Source organism: Coptis chinensis, chromosome 3 (assembly GCF_015680905.1).
Source record: "Coptis chinensis isolate HL-2020 chromosome 3, ASM1568090v1, whole genome shotgun sequence".
Taxonomy (NCBI): domain Eukaryota; kingdom Viridiplantae; phylum Streptophyta; class Magnoliopsida; order Ranunculales; family Ranunculaceae; genus Coptis; species Coptis chinensis.
In genome coordinates this window covers 87310922-87326953 of record NC_141458.1, presented here as the reverse complement: position 1 = coordinate 87326953, position 16032 = coordinate 87310922, and the positions used below count along the sequence as shown (strand labels likewise).

General features: G+C 35.5%; 2 long non-coding RNA genes and 1 pseudogene across 2 annotated transcripts; 2 read left to right on the top strand and 1 right to left on the bottom strand.

The window, feature by feature from the left end:
- The first annotated feature begins 6622 nt into the window (after positions 1-6622).
- On the top strand, positions 6623-8833 carry LOC147511392 (uncharacterized). Its single transcript, XR_015216984.1, has 4 exons — positions 6623-6839; positions 7327-7529; positions 7610-7726; positions 8797-8833. It is a non-coding gene; the product is annotated as an uncharacterized LOC147511392 (long non-coding RNA).
- Positions 8834-10065: 1232 nt separating this feature from the next.
- On the top strand, positions 10066-10706 carry LOC147511391 (uncharacterized). The gene is made up of 2 exons (XR_015216983.1): positions 10066-10180; positions 10430-10706. It is a non-coding gene; the product is annotated as an uncharacterized LOC147511391 (long non-coding RNA).
- Positions 10707-12680: 1974 nt separating this feature from the next.
- On the bottom strand, positions 12681-14528 carry LOC147511390 (protein FAR1-RELATED SEQUENCE 5 pseudogene; annotated as a pseudogene).
- Between the last annotated feature and the right edge of the window lie 1504 nt (positions 14529-16032).

Sequence of the window (16032 nt, the reverse complement as noted above, 5' to 3'; positions counted from 1 at the left end):
GCTATTTGGGGGTGGTGATCAGCTCCCAAATGTGCATTTTATTACCCTTACATTACTGCATCCTTCTTACGCTTAATGAAAAGAGAACTCATAGCTTTTATTATCTTTTTCAAGTTATAGAGAACTGTATCTTAGCACCAAAAGGCCTTAATCATGCTTATTATGAAGACCAGAAGCTGCTATGAAAAATTACTAAAAAAGTCAAAGTCAAAGTCAAAGGTCAAAGCCCTCAACTTAGAACACCAGAGATTGAGGTCCTTAGCACAAAATATATGGCATTCTCTAAAACCTATCTTGATCAAGAAAAAATCAAAAAGCAAAAGGAAAAAGTAAAAACATAAAGTAAAAGGTGAGGTGTCTCAAATGTAATGGAGAAGGGCAAATTAGTCAAAAGCATAAAGTAGGAGTATATAAACTAAAAGTTAGGGAGAGAGAATGTACATAAACTTAATCTAGTGTCATGTAGGATTTATTTTTTTAGTCTTTTTCATTCAAGTCATTTTACTTTATTGTTCTTCATTTCAATCTTGTTATTTTCTTTGTTATTCAATCAATCAATCTTCTTTCTAGTTGTTATTTCTTTCAATCAATCATTTCCTTTCATTGCTTTCAAGTTATGTTTTTCAATCATTAAAACCATTAAACTTTCCTTCAATGTTCTTCATAAACTAGTAAACAAAACTTGTCCTAGACTAAATATCCTACCTTGCTTTCTTCAACTCCCAACCATTCAAACTCTAAACAATTTATGGTGAACCTTACTTCAATCACTTTTGAAGACTCAACACTTACTACAGCTTCAGGTGTGTTCTTGGAAACATAGATGGTAGAATGCAGTAAATGAAGACGCTTGATTTGGATTCGCTCTTGGAGCCTTACTGGTTTAAGTTTTTTGAAGTGTAAAGTTTTGATTTGAAACAGATGTAATAGAGTTGGTTAGTAATTCTTGAATTCGTGAATGAAGAGTTGTTCTTTTAATCTAGTTTGATCTCAGATTTTTAATGTCGTGTTTGATAATGGGTTATTAGGGTCATTTTATCCTAGATTTTCATATTATTAAATAGGGTGACCATTGAAATAATTATATCTTGGATAATTCCCTATTTTAAATTTTCTGGAAATTTTAGGTGTGACAAAGATGGACACGTGTTAGCAAATGATTGGACATCAATGGAGAAGGAAGACTATAAAATGACCGAACCAAGAGAGAGAATTGAAGATCATTATGTTCTTCACTTCTTCTCCACCAAAAACTCATAAACCATAGAGAAATAAAGAGATTTTGTAACCACCATCAAGCAATTAACACTGATCTCTAGAGAAACTATCTTGATAACTACATTGGCGTCGTTTGCTCATCAGGAAAGTGGCATCAACTAGTTGTTGATTATCAACAAGCTTTCTTTGGTGAGCGAGTTGTATTAAGGAAGTTTCCTTTTTAGGATCAATTTTCAAACTCTAGTTTCAGGATGCCTCCTAAACGTACAACAAATAGTAAGGTAGCAGTAAATAGTTTGAAATTTGAAGGTTTTGAGAGGGGGTGATGTCGTGGGCAAATATCGCCAAGTTAATATTTCATCCCATGTTTTCAGTACTAAATTGAGATATCGACACGCATCAACAAATATTTCAGCCCGTGTTTTCAGTATTAAATTGTCGATATCTCTCTTAAGTTCAAGTGTTGCAGGAAAAAGTGGGAAAGAAGAAGAAAGGAAGGGGAGGAAGATGGACACGCGTCAACAAATGATTGGACATCAGTGGAGAAGAAAAACTATAAAAGGACAGAATTAGGAGAGAGAAGATCATTATGTTTTGATCATTATGTTCTTCTCCACCAAAAAGTTATAAACTAGAGAGAAATAGAGATTTTATAGCCCTAATCAATAAAAACCTTCATTTCATTCATCTCGAATCCAAATCCATCAAGCAAGAGTGGGGCTAGATCAAAGTCTTCACATTCCTTTCTGTGTGATTCTCAACCCTTGCTTTCTATTTCTTAAATATCTCAAACACTTCATCTTTGGTTTTCATCATATACACCCACACATAGCGAGTATGATCATCAATGAATGAGACATCTATAATAATGATTACCTCCTTTAGAAGCCACTCTAGAGGGTCCCCCAAACATCCATATGCACATAATCAAGGATGCCCGTTGTTTTGTGCTTGCTTGAACTGAACTTGACTCTGCACTTCTTCCCATAGACGCAATGCTCACAGACCCCATGCTTGGCTTCTTCAAGTCCTTTAAGAACCCTCGTTTGCACAACTCAGACATATCCCGTTCACTCATATGCCCTAAACGCATATGCCACATCTTAGTGCACTCAGAATCATCACTACATGTACCAACTGCTATATTGCCTATAACCATACTACCCATCAAAGTATACAATGTTCCATGTCTTTGGCCCTAATTCATAACAACTAAAGAGCCACTAACAATCTTTAGGACTCCACCTTCTCCCACAAACTTGTGGCCTTTGGAATCCAAGGTACCAAGAGAAATAAGGTTTTTCTTTAGACCAGGAACATGTCTCACATAGTTTAGACTCCTCACAATACCGTCATGCATCTTGGCCCGTATAGTTCCAATCCCAACCGTCTTACACGCATGGTCATTACCCATCAAAATGGAACCGCCATCAATGTTCTCATAAGAAGTAAACCACTTTCTATTAGAGCACATATGGTAGGAACACCTAGAGTCAAGAATCCGCCTTTCGGCCATATAGTCTTGTGTGGACACACAAAGATTCACATCTTTCACTTCAGAGCCCGGAGCATAACTTGCTTCAACTTGAGCCTTACCTTTCTTCTTACCATCTTTCTTGGCACTTTTCTTCGAGTGAGGACAATTACTTGTGTAATGTCCCTTTTCATTACAATTGTAGCACTTTACATGTTTCAACGACTTCTTTGACTTAGACCCAAACCTCTCATTGCTTGTAGATGCCTTTTCATGCGACCTTCCTCTTGCCACTAACCCTTGTGCATTATCCATACTATTCTCTACTCATGTTTTCTTCATCAACTCATAAGAAAGAAGTGCATGCACTTTGAACTTCATCAAGATCAACATCTTCTCTGTTCATAAAGGTAGTCATTAAATGCTCATAGCTTTCTGGCAAATAGAATATTAAACATGCCGCTTAATCCTCGTCATCTATTTTCATGCCAACATTCAAATAATACGAGAGGCATCGACGAAACTCACTAACATGCTCTTGCATCGTTGAACCATCCACAATCATATACCTATAAAGACGTTTCTTAAGATACATCTTGTTCATCATGCTCTTGGTCATATACATCGACTCTAACTTGAGCCAAATACCGACAGCAATATTTTTGCCCATCACACTATACATGACCTCATTCGCAAGACACAATCGGATTAACGAGCATGCTTGGAGATCAAACTCTTCCCAATCATCATCGGTCATCGTCGCCGACTTAGCTTTAATCCCTTTCAAAGCCTTATGCAAACCTTGTTGGATAAGGATGTCCCTAACTTGGACTTGTTAAATCCCAAAGTTGTTCTTCCCATTAAACTTCTCTACTTAAAACCTTGCATTTGACATCTTGGGAGCCATTTCCACAAGTCACACAAAACAACTCACAAGAAAAAATCACTTGGGAATTTTATCAAACACCTTGCTTTCACAAATTTTAAGCATAATGGTTTTTACCCAAAACTCAAATTCTTAGGTCGTGAACCTCGCTCTGATACCAATTATTGTGCACAAACGCAGAAGTTAACAACAACAACTAGATCAATCACTAAAGGAGTGATCTTTCACACAAGACAAGGTTCCAACAAATACTCAAGCAACAACCCAATCAACACACAAGCATAAACAAGTATAAACTAGGGTAGAGAATATGTAAAGAACACTCACACACAAGATAAGGATATATCATGGTTTGGCAATGTGCCTATATCCACACGGCGAGTTCAATGATTTACTAGATGAAACAAGATAGATGATTACAAAGAGGAGCTCTCACTTCTTCACTAAGAATCAACTCTCACACTCACAAAGAATGTTCTCTCTCAAATCTCTTATTTTGTTCTAGGTTAAGATCTCACTAATTTCTCACAAAGAAAAAGTTATGTTTTCTCTCTCTATAATCCCTTATATAATGAGTACAAAAGAAGGAGAAAATAATAGAAAGTTAGTTCTGCTGGGCCGCCCACACTTCTAAAAGTTAGTCAGACCAGACCGTCTTCGAAACAGGACCAAAGCACTAAACTTAGAAGTGAGACGGTTCTAACGGGCCGTCCAGTAGTGGGAAAGTTGGTATGACCAAGCTATCCATTTCCCATTTTTCAACATTAACAAGTCAAGATACTCGTAGAGCTATAAGAATTTACTATGTTAAAATCCTAGAGCAATTAAAAATAAACATTAAGGATAAGCAATACAAAATAATGTCCACATCTTAATTACCATAATTGACCAAGGATGATAACTTCACCCATAACGGGGATTTTGGTAGGTCAAATTCTGATTCAAATTCTTAGAAATTTTCACATCTCAACGCATAAAATCTAAATAATACAGGAATTTGGTTGGCTAAACCATCAAGTATGATTACTACAGGGACAGAAGGACAAATAACTAACTAGTGGCTGAGAATGCAGACTAAAACCTTCAATGAAACATAAATTCCTGCTTCAGCAGTTTAGCTCAGCATGCAACTGGAAATATCGCTTCCTATTTTAGCCATTAAGTATCTAGTTAATCAAACTTTACGATACGATACTCCTAAGTGGAGCCACAAAATAGTGTGCATTCGCCTGAGACATCTTGACATTGCTAGTTAATAAAACTTTAATGTAGAACACTACCAAGTGGAACCAGTAATACAGTTACATATGATGTTCAGGGCATCTCTAGGTGGTAGTATCACCTCCCAATTTCTCTAAATTTGCTTCCAAAACTTGGAATTTTGCAGAAATCCAACTCTAGGTGGAAGCAAATTCGGTCGTATCACCTATCTAGCCACATCTGTGGAAGCAAATTTGGGATTTCGGATGCGGATGCGGATGCAAATGTCGCCCCAATTTTATTTTATTTTACTTTGACCAGCGCACCGCGCTATTGCCAATGTTGCGTGAGTTATTTTTTTTTACTTTTTCAATTTGGCGCAACAGTGGGAATGTCGCGTGGGGTTTTTTTTTTTTTTGCAACTTGGGGCGACAGTAGCAATGTCGCATGGTAGACCCTACTCCAAATTTGCGACTGATATTTGCGATACCTAGAGTTGGTCAAAATTTGCGACCAATTTCTTCAAATTTTGCCTTCAAATTTTGAGGTGATACCACTAGAAAAACTTCGGTTCATAGCGCTTAGGACACAAAACCGTCCATAGCGCCTCTGCACCACACACGAACCTTTGTTAACTCTGATTTTTTTTTGGTAACTCTAGTTAACTCTTCCCTATTTTCTCTCCTTAAAAGTTAAATATTTCACCTAGATAATTTTAGCGCTCACCTAATAAACTCGCGCCCAAAAAAAAATATTCTCGCGGAATTTAGATTCTTCCAATTAAACAATAGATTTTAAGTTTTCACACAAAAAAAGAGAAAAAAATCGGTAATCTATGATTAATCAAAAAAATTCATAAGCAATAAATGTTCATAAAGACAACTTGTATATAAAAAATAGTTAGCTACTACAAATTAATCAAAAAATTGTACCACAATCCATAACAAAATAACAAAATGGCTGAGTTCGATAATCCACGATAAACTTTTGATCAAAAAGAAATAACGATGTTGCTTTTTAAAAGTATCCCTATCCCATATTGTCAGCTGCACCACAAAATTTGTTTGGGAAAAGACTTGTTAGACAAAGTCTACTGTATCTTCATGGTGGCTCTCTTGTAATGTTTGGGTTCCAATGGATGGTTGAGTTAAGAGTCTAAGAAATCCCTACAGTACAACAACACAAATGATGCAAATAGCATGCATGCAACATATGTATCATTCTCTATCTATGAGGTTTTAGTTAACATCAAATTGTATTCAAAGAAAGTAAGAAAGTCATACATGGTCAAATTGAAAAGTATCCATTTATGCTTGTAGTGTTGCTTGAGTGGTAGCTTGTGTGGTATGAGTAATGGATTCCTATACATTTATAAAATCATGTAACCAACTACCCCAACATGAAATCTAATGCAAAATGATTTAATTAACAACTTTTACTTTATATTACAGGCCTTATCTTAAACGGATTATCCGTTAACGGACATGGCGTCTTAGACAGCTTATTTAGTGTCTTGAATAACTTTTTCATTTATGCTTATTATATAGTCGTGGGCAAGACACTAAATAAGTTGTTCAAGACACTAAATAGTTGCGTCAAGACACTATATAACATGTCCGATAATCCGTTTAAAAGAATTCATGCCACTACACCATAATAAGATATTTGCAACACGCACCTTTTTTGATTTGCAACGCTTATTTAGCGTTAGTAAGTTTCCAACGTTAAATAAGCGTTGGTAATGTTGTAAAGCGTTGCTTTATTTGGGTGAATTTCCGGAATTAATTGCTAACGCTTAAAAAGCATTGGAGAAGTGTTACAAACTTAAAAATTTCGCGAACAGATGGAAACGAAAAAAATCGAAATATAAAACATAACTTTTTTTTTTCTCTCCTCTCTCTCTCACCGCCGCATTATTTTCGCACTCCTCAAAACCTAATTTTCATATTCAACAAGGAGAAAGAAATCTTCCTCAAAACCTAATCAAAGAAAAGAAGAAGAAGAAGAAGAAGAAGAAGAAGAAGAATCCGTTTTGACACAATCCATTTCTTGCAGTTTGAGGTAATAATCTTTCATTTTCTTTCTAGTTTTTTTCATTCCTAATTCCTCTTCTTTGATCCGGTGGTTGGTGTTTTTGTTGGCTGCCTAATTTTTCTTCTTCTCATTCAAGTGGGACTGTGTTGTAGGAGAACGTCAGTAACAATCAGTAGATTTGTATCCACTAAAATATTATGGTCTCTAAGAAAAACGATATGCATGGCCAATTAGATTCGGAATTTTCTTAAAGCATTGGTGACTAGTGAGGGATGATCGCTGTCTCTTTGTCTTTCTCTAGTCCTCTATTCAGTGCCTGAGCTATGCTGCTTATTTCAGCCTTGTTCGCTTCACTACTTGTGTTTCAGAAATAAGACTAGCTTCATTTTTCTCCCCTTCAAATAATTGATTTTATATTTTTAAGGTACTTGGAACTTTAAATGTTAAAGAACTAAAGACAACTGAATTTATCGGTAAATAAATTAATTTTTGGTTGTTTGTAAATTAATTGCAGCGTGATTATGAAAGAGGTTCATCGAAAAGCAGAGAAAGAGATAGAGAAAAAGGAGGAAGAGATAGACACCGGACCTTGAGGGACAGGGACCGGGACCGGGAACGAGAAAGAGAGCGGCATTCGAGAGATAGGGATAGGGGAGGTGATAGAAGAGAGAGGGTACGTGAAAGAGATAGAGATGACCATAGTCGTGATTACGACAGGTGATGATGATGATGATACATTGAGTTGTGTTTGTGTTTGTGTTGAGTGTTATATGCTGATTGAAATTTTGTGTATACAGGCGTAAGGATTATAGCAGGGATAGAGATGGGCGGAATAGACGTAGATCTAGATCTCCTTCAAAGAGTAAATCTGAGCGTAGATCATCACGGTCTCGTTCTAGATCTCCATCTAAAAGGTATACCATTTTTACGTGTGTTGTGGCTTTTATTTGCACTTGTCTTTACATGTCTATGCATTTGTTTTAATTGGTGTTTTCGATGCCCAAACTTTATTTTATGTATTTTTGGTTGTGCCCCCAGGCATTATACACTATCTTAGCATGACATCAGCTTATGTGGTCATTGCTCGAGAGTTTTAGCATACTTATTTATAACATGGAAGAGGAGTCATGCTTTTGATATTGTTGAATAAATGTTATTTGATACAGCCAACTGTCTGTATGCAATGCACCATGGTTTCTATTTATTTGATTTTCATAGAGATTTTTGTTGGTATGCATTATTTGAAACTGTTTCGATTTGTTAATGTAATTCTCTCTACAAAAGTGTGTGAAGCTGCATACTTTACTTATTAATTATATTGTGTGAGCTTGCATTTTGTGACTTTTTGAGTGGTTCAAGACGGCAAAAGCTGTTAAATACATGGACTACTCAAACCTTTTGAGGTCCTAACCTACTAGGATCATGGGATCAGTGAAAAGTGCAAGTTGTACACAAACTTTCTCCATGTCTTGTTCTTTTTGTGCACCACCTTAGAAGTGTCATTACATTATTTCCAACTGCACGACCAAAGTTCAAACAGTTTGTGATTCACATTTCACACTGGCCAAAGGTTAAAGATGTGAGTAACACATCTAAGCACGTTAAGACAAAAGTGACAAAATGTTATTCATTGTAACAAGAGTGTTTAACTATAAGATGAGCAAATGTTATACATGGTCACTAAAGTTGGTCTAGAAAAACCTCCAAGGCTCTTTAGTGACGATATCTTTGGTTTCAAGGCACTAATGAACTGTGTAATTGGGTATGAATTGTGAAACATACACGGGATGGAATAGGTTTTATGGGGTTTTCCTATGCCATCCTTGGTTTTCAGTTTGCCTTCCAATCATGATTTCTATTTTCCTTCGATTGCAAATGAAAATCCCATACTCTGCTCTCATTTACTTCTTTGTGCTTTCAGTACCCATTGTTTACATTTAAATTCTTCTCATATTTTAACATCTGCTACCTATTGCCTTTGCAGCAAAAGAATTAGTGGTTTTGACATGGCTCCTCCCCGCTTACGCCATGCTTGTCGGTGCGTTATTTGCGCCTAGCCGTCGCCGCGGTATATGTTCTTTCTTTTTTTTTTTTCTCTCTTAATACTTACTTTCCCTTGTATGAAATAGTGTGCTTTCATTTGGGTAAGCTATACTCTATATTCATTATTAATGATAGAGATCACAAATGCAATATCCGGATGGCTAGTTTCTTTATTGTTTCCTATATCAATTACTTCACAAACTGAGATCCTTTTTGTTTTGTTGTTTTGGTGGTTGTTTCTTTGTTTGTTTGTCTATTTTTGTTGTAAGAAGGCAATGTTGGGCTACTTGTCCTTTGTCTTTGCCAATGGGGTGTGAGCCGACTCATTGTTTATGTGCAAGAGGGAATCAATGCACCGGTTTGTTGGATTTTGTTCGTCTTCAACTAGCACCTATTGCCTTGTTTTGGTAGTCTTACAAATATTTCCTTCATACTTAAAAATGATGTATTCATTTTGTTGATAAATTTTTATTAGAAGAGGCTAAGACGCCTCGTAGATCGAGGGTGTAGATGTGAAGACGAGGTTGTACCACGGGGTTTGTTTCTAAATAAAATATATCAGGTACTTTTTGGCTATTATTATAACTAATTCATTGATTTGCAAGTCAAATGACGGAATTCCTCCAGTTATTATTCTGGAATGTTTCCGACCATGTTTCCAAGAATAACCGGCCGTACTTCGTCTTTCTTTAATCCCGTGGTGTTTGTGTATTTGAATACTTTTGCTACTTAGATGTATTACTTTTGTGTGCGTAGCAGTTTGGACTCCCCGCGTGATGCGGTTCGGGCTATGACAAAGAGGTTAGGTGGATCAAGCATATAATGAGGATAAACTTTACGTATTATTGTTATCTGTGTATTTTTTTAAAATATCTTATGTAACTTATACTTCTCAGGCTACAAGACATGCACGACGAGTTTATGTTGGTGGACTTTCTCCAACAGCTAATGAACAGGTTTAGACACTATTTTTCCACAGATGTATTCTTATCATTTAATCTTGTATCTCTCTTCTCATATCATATTTAATTCTAATACCTTGTTCCTACGGTGTGGGCAACATACTTGATCAAGTCATGTCGCAATTGGTGGAAACACTTCTTGGTCCAGTTGAGTTTTGGCCTCATTATTAAGCTCTTGTTTAAGCCTTGTGCTTTATAGTTCAAGCATATGCACTCTTGCCTTACTTGATGTTTGTCTATTTCTGCAGGGGATCTTTGTTGTCAATGTATACATAAACCACTTAAAAGAAATTTGCTTTTGTGGAAATGAGATCTATTGAGGAAGCCAAGATTGCAATGGCTTTGGATGGTATAATTTTTGAGGTTTGTCATCTAAGACTTTTGATCCCCTGTCATTATGAAGAGTTGATTTTATTTTGTTGGTTTTTAGTTTTGGTTGCTAATTGACTTAACCTAGTCTGAGCATCTTTTATTAAATGAACCATTCTGTTTTATTGATGCAATGTTTGATTTATTTTTATTTTTATTGATTTTATCTGGAAGTTTGCATTCATTGATTTATCTATGCATGATATGTGCTAATATAGGCCTTTTGTTTGAATTTTTCCTCAGACATGGAAATGATGAAAGAGAGGTTTGCCAAGTTGTTATTAGGTGAAGATATGTCAGGTGGTGGAAAGGGGGTTTCCTCGGCATTAGCTTTATCGAATGCCATTACCAATTTAGTAGGTGTGTAATTGATAACATTTTTCTAATATTTAGATAGAATAAACCTTGTATTTGATTTTCAGAGATATCATGTAAGTACTCGTCTTACTCGAATGGCTTGAGGAAAGTTAGGCGTTTTTCCGTTTAAGCTGACAAATATTAATAAATTCTCCATTTTTTATTCTTGGGTATATCCCTGGTATTGAAACTTCTAACTCTGTTCGTTTCTTTTGATTAATTTGTGTAGCGTCTGTCTTCGGTGAACAATCACGTTTAGAGCCTATTACTGACTACACTATGCATTTGTAATCATATACTACGTGTTTGTCTATACTACGTGCTTGTTATGCTCACTGGTTTACAATAAGTAACAAACATGAGTATTGAAGATGAAGAATTTTAAGAAGCTTCTAATACAGATGAAGGAGCAGCATCAGCTCTTATTGGTAGTGATAAGACTAGTGCTGATTACTACTTCGATTCCTACTCACACTTTGGTAAACCTTTTTTTTTGTACTCTTTATTGTTTTTTAGATTGCTTTATTAAGTGGGCTTGAGAAATTTGATGTCTTTTGATGAAATATGAAGAGTTTTTATTGGTTTAAATGGTAAAGTATGTTTTTTTAGTGCAAGTAAAGTGAAGTTATCGGTTTTGGTGTTTGGGGATGTTTTGTTTTATTGTTTTTGAACAACTGTTAAATTTCTTACATTATGTAGTGAATATTTCAGAATGAGTGAAAAATTGCATGGGATACTCTAGTTGTTAGTATAAAGTATCTTAACAGTGTTATCTTGAAATACGTGTTATTCGGGTAGGATAGGCCATAGTATACTATTCCTTCTGCTAGGAATAATTATGTTTTTGGCTTTATGGTTAATTCAGCTGGATGGATAGTTAGTTTTATCATACAAAATGTTCATTTAGGATTATTGTGGTAGCAGTACAACTGTTTGAATCCTTCTTTTGTTCTACTCTCGAGTTCGCGATTACTCTACATAATATGTTAGTCTAGAAGTGTAGTTCTAAATGTATAGGGTATGATGATATCTCGTGGTCGTGTTGTCGGTCATAAAAGTCTTAGTTATACCACCAAATTGGTTGAAATGGTCTCGCTACAAAATATGAGAAATTATTATTTTTTATTAGCAACCCATCAAAGAACGGTTTATAACCGTTACAAACGAATTTTAAATTATTTTTTTTTTAAATTAACTAACAACTTTGTAACGGTTACAAACCGTTGGTAAAAATTTTAACAAATTACCAACGCTTAAAAAGCGTTTGTGAAATAAAAAACCGTTGCAAAGGTTTTAAATATGTGTACGAAATAGTTATAATAAGCGTTGGAAAGTTCTGTTTGCAACGCTTTTTAAGCGTTGGAAATTTCTGTTTGCAACGCTTTGAATTTCTGTTTGCAACGCTTTTTAAGCGTTGGAAATTTCTGTTTGCAACGCTTTTTAAGCGTTGCAAATATTTCCAACACTTTACCGATGCCATATTTGCAACGCTTAAAAAGCGTTGCGAAAATTATTAGCAACGCTTTTTTGCCGTTGCAAATAGCCTGTTATGGTGTAGTGTGCTTTACATTATACCTGAGAAGTATGGTAGGGAACAAAATAGGCTATCATGTTTGAGACACCATTTATGCCTTCGGTGCTAGAATCTGGTGGATGCCCATGCTGAGCTACCTAATATATAAGTCAAGACAAAATTTATGTAATTAAAGGTAAGTAGGAGAATATATTGAATGTCATTGATTATAAGTAGAAATGTTTTCTTAAAAAAAGAACCCTCTGTATGTACAACTACTTCATGTAGTCCATCATTTGCCATAGCATAATCATCCTTATTTCTTTCTGTATTCGGGCCTAAAAAAAATGGCAACTTTATTAGAAAGTGTAAACTGAAATACATATAAAAATTTATAAGGAATAACTTACTTACCACGTCTGCCATTTCTAAAATTTCTTTGAGCTTTGGTTGTCCTTTTCTTCTTCTCTAATGCATGCTTGATTCTACCATATTCGTGGTCCTTATTTTTCTTATGCAGCGGATCTTTTAACCTGATATTGTGTTCCACATGGCTGCCACCACTCTCTTCGTGTGTGCTCTTGCAATTTTGACAAATAGACCATGATCACTTATTTGTAAGCATTAATCCATTTTTCTCAACAAAATCATTAGCTCTTCCTTTCCTAACTCGTAGGATTGTAGAGTAGTAGCAGCTTTCACTGCATAAGCAAGAGCAATGTGAGCCAACTCACTATAACGTAAAGCTGGAGATGTTTTAGAGTCAACTTCCGCTGTTTTACTCTCATCAATAACAAGACCAGATGTTGCATCTTTGGTCCACCTATGTAGATAGTACTGCTGTGGTATACTCGACAATTGCCTTCTTTGCAAAACTTTTAGAGCATGCGAGCATAAAATACTAATAAACTCAAACATTTTGCAACTGCAATGCACTGAACTATCGGAGGAATCAAATGTAACTCTCTAATTACCAGCATTACCAATAGACGAAACCTTATATGTGAAGATTGTTCCATCCTCTTCAATTTGTTCCTCAAAATAATTCAAACATTCTAACAGTTGATGCTGAAAACGCTTGAAGATGGTTCTTGTATACTTTCCAGCTGCTTCTTCCTCTACTTTCCATCTTGACTTCAAGATTGGTGATGCCTACCTTGAGTCAAAATCTTCATAAATTTCTTGTTCACGTCAATCCAATACCACTTCCTCATATTTTGTGACAAACTCTCGTAAAAGCATGGTCCTTTTGAAATACTTCTTGAAATAACTATTCATGCTCTCGCTTCTCTGTGTAGTTGTGATGCCTGCAAAAAAATATTCTCTCTCAAACACTAGTGCCCATTTTTTCCTTAATTTATATAAATTTAGTAGCCAACTATTTTTCTCTAAACCATACTCTTTAAGCAACATATTCCAACATGAATCAAACTGTTCCTCTGTCTCATTATTGTAAATGCAATTACTAAAACTTATCGCAAAAGAAGTAAACTTGTCGAAAACATGAGAAAGATTTTTCACTGCGTTTAGATTGATATCCCACAAACACAAACGATGATGTGCATTAGGAAATACACTCACAATTGCATTTCCAATAGCTTGAGCCTGGTCAGTGAAAATTGTCTTTGGTTGCTTACCCTTCATTACTTGTAGAAATGCTTTGAATAGCCATTCAAATGACTCAGTCATCTCATCTAAGAGTAAACCACAACCAAATAGCACGGACTGCCCATGATGATTGACTCCCACAAACGGTGCATATGGTAAGTCATACCCATTGGTTTTGTAGGTGGTGTCAAAACATACAACATCACTGAAGAAACTATAGTTCACTCTTGATTTCGCGTCACACCAAAAACAACTAGAAAATTGGTTGTTATCATCCATATCTATGGCATAGAAAAAAGAAGGATTACTCATTTCCATGTCCATGAAATACTTGAGTAAATTCTGTGCATCTCCTTTCTTTAGGATCTCACTTCGCTTTCTTTGGACGCGGTTCTTCAAATCTTTTTTTGTGAAATTCATGTTTTGAAATCCACCTACTTCATTACACATATATGAATGGATCTTTGAGGCACCTATCCCCACTGCTAACATACTATCAATAACACCACCTTGGGAAAATTCTATTTTCCGCTGCGACTTCAACTTATGAACTTCAGATTGCTTCACCAGATCATGGTTGTGTTCTTCCATAAACTTTATCAATTTATATTGCCTGTCATATTGCAACTGGATTACAAAGCATGCTTTACAACCAACTCGTGTAATTGGTCGTGGCTTTTTGGGGGAAACCAATTGTGCACGATTCCTACAAATACCTTCTCTCGAACAACAGAATTCCCTCTTTAGTATTGTTTTATCCTTCTTACGCGAGAAGGCAGTATGATTAATTCTAATGTTAAAACCTATGAATTTGGCATAAGCATTGTAGAAATCGTATGCTTCATAAAGTGAATGGAATAACATGTTGAGTTTAGGAATACTCCCCCATATATTATTTGATTCAACCAACACCGACTCTCTGTTCTCGTCATTCTCTTCAGTTGATCAATCCTCAGAGTTGGACTCTACTTGCAAAGCTTCTTCTGCAATTAACAAAATGTACATAGTTAACCAAAAAATTGTAATCACATACTTGAAAAATATAGTGTTAATAACAAGAATGGAATAAGATGTGTAACGACAAAAATTCTTCCTTGTATACACTGAGTGAAACAACCAGACAAAAAATCCATGTGTAACTATTGAGAAATTAAGGGAGAACAAATATGTTGGATACAAATAACCATTTAAATAACCATTATTTTCTTTTTACCTTCGTTAATCATTGTTGAAATTGCAAAAAACTTGTTTTTTCTTCTTTTTCTCCTTACTTTTTTTGGTGCGAGATTATCAGTTGGGATATTTTTTTGGGTATAGTTGAGCGCTAAAAATATCTAGGTGAAAGATTTGAGAAGAGAAAATAGGGGAGAGTTAAGTTAACCAAGGTTGTAGTATGGGACACGTGTGTGGTGCAGAGGCGCTATGAACGGTTTTGCGTCCTAAACGCTATGGACGGAAGTTTTTCTCGTGATACCACCACCACCTAGAGATGCTCTCAGATAATAGAAATGGCTACTCCTAGTCAAAACCGATTTCTTTTCCAAGGAAAAGAGATAATTACTAGTCTAAGTCTTTCTAGGTTGTCAGTCACCCCATAACCATATCAGACACTAACACAAGTTGCTTTAAGAAGAGTCCGGCTATGCAATAACCGGTTACTGGGATGCAATCTGTCCCCATTTTTAACCTGGCTAACCAATGTCAACTTTTCCATTTTGGTTTTGGTTTTCTTTTTCTTTTTTATTATGCCTTTAATTTTTGGTTAAACTACTAAAACAAAACCCAACGAACAGGAAAATTAAATTCCCATTCCTTCTTTGTCTTTGTCTTACTAAAAGTAAACATTGTAACCCATGATAACCGGAGAAGAAGCATGAAAGTAATTTCTCTTTGTGTTCATATCTAGAACTATAACCCAATTCCTAATCATCTTCATATGTTTCTTAAACTAGCAAAGAATAAATTTTAATGAGAAAAGAGGAACAAAGAGGGTTGTGTTTATGGGTAGAAGATTTGTAATGGATGGTCTTGCCTTTACAACTGTTTAGGGGATAATTGTTGACTCTTTATGTTCGAAAATTGGTAAGGTGGAGAATGTGGGTTATTAATTTACTAGGTTAATTAATCAAAGAATTTTTGTTCAATCAGTGGGATCTTTTGAATAATTGAAGTAATTATACTCATGGAGATCCAATTTCACCCAAAAAAATTTAATCAATATCATAAATTGGCCCCAAGGCTTACTGCAATACTGCTCCCTTTGATACTTCAATGGCCTTCTTCAATCTTTACAAAGATCTCATTATTGTCATAGGTTTTAAAACAAGATTTGCTGCCATTATTGTGAAATTGTCGACTTGAAGAACGT